General features: G+C 38.3%; 1 protein-coding gene across 1 annotated transcript in view; it reads right to left on the bottom strand.

The window, feature by feature from the left end:
• The window catches only part of dym (dymeclin), a 53129-nt gene that overhangs the window by 11640 nt on the left and 40370 nt on the right, over nt 1-1119 (bottom strand).

Genomic DNA, 1119 nt, shown 5'->3' with positions numbered 1-1119 from the left:
TGTGTGTGTGTGTGTGTGTGTGTGTGTGTGTATCTAATACTAATCTCTTCATTAACTCTGAAGGCCTCCCATATGGGGTTAATGTAGAGGAGCAAAAATGCAGCCCCTCATCCTGAATCTCATGCTCACACACATGGATTTGCAAGCACAAGGAAGGCTTTGGAGAATAGCCTTAGGGAGACCGACTTAAAATGACTATATGTAACAATTTTTTCCTGCGAAGAAACAGAGTGATTTGCGGCAGGTAGACGGTGCTACAGTAACACATTCTCAGTTACACTGAAAGAGCCTGTGTTAGTAATCAGCCTTTTTAGCCAGGTAAAAGGAAGCAAAAAATGTCTTTGTATAAGCCTAATTGTATTTGAATGTTAATGAAGTTATCTGCGGTAGTTATGGTTGATACTAGGGCAGGCCCATCACAGAAAAGAAGAAAATTAAATGAAGAACAACTAAAATCTAAAAGTGAAAGACAACGTCAACAACGTGAGTCAACCTCAGGAGGTCTATTAACAGATAACAGATAATTATGGGATTGTAAATGATTCAAAACCGACCCTGATTTGGCCCCCAGGTATGGAATATGTCTATTTCCTTCATAAAATAACTTTACAATGCGCAATGTGGTAGTACATCAGTAGCTATCATAATTATGTTTACTCCGTGACAAGGTAATTTTCTGTTCCCTTGTCCCCCCCCGTTACTTGTGTAAAGAGTCTGTGGGTTTCGTGAAATGCGCTATATAAATCCAAGTTAATATTACGTTGGTTGCTATAACAACTTGTTATTGCTTTGGCTCATGACACAGTGACAGTGATACACTGTTTATCTCACGAGACATCCAAAGTAGGCCAACAGCTGGAACACACTGCACACGCACCTGTCGCATATAGTAGCGAAGCGCAGTTATTTTTATTTCAGCTTAGAAATACGCGTCCGGTATGAATGGCCAGGCGCACGATCAGGCATGTATCTGTGCTATACGACACTTAAGTGCGATATATGCTTCGGCATAAAATCTGCTGGGCCAGCATATTTACCATTCATAATGGTAAATATAATGGTAAATATATATATATGTATATATATATATATATATATATATATATATATATATATATA

Source organism: Etheostoma spectabile, chromosome 16 (genome assembly GCF_008692095.1).
Source record: "Etheostoma spectabile isolate EspeVRDwgs_2016 chromosome 16, UIUC_Espe_1.0, whole genome shotgun sequence".
Lineage (NCBI taxonomy): Eukaryota > Metazoa > Chordata > Actinopteri > Perciformes > Percidae > Etheostoma > Etheostoma spectabile.
Note: the sequence above shows the minus strand (reverse complement) of the source record. Positions and strands in the feature narration are given on the sequence as shown.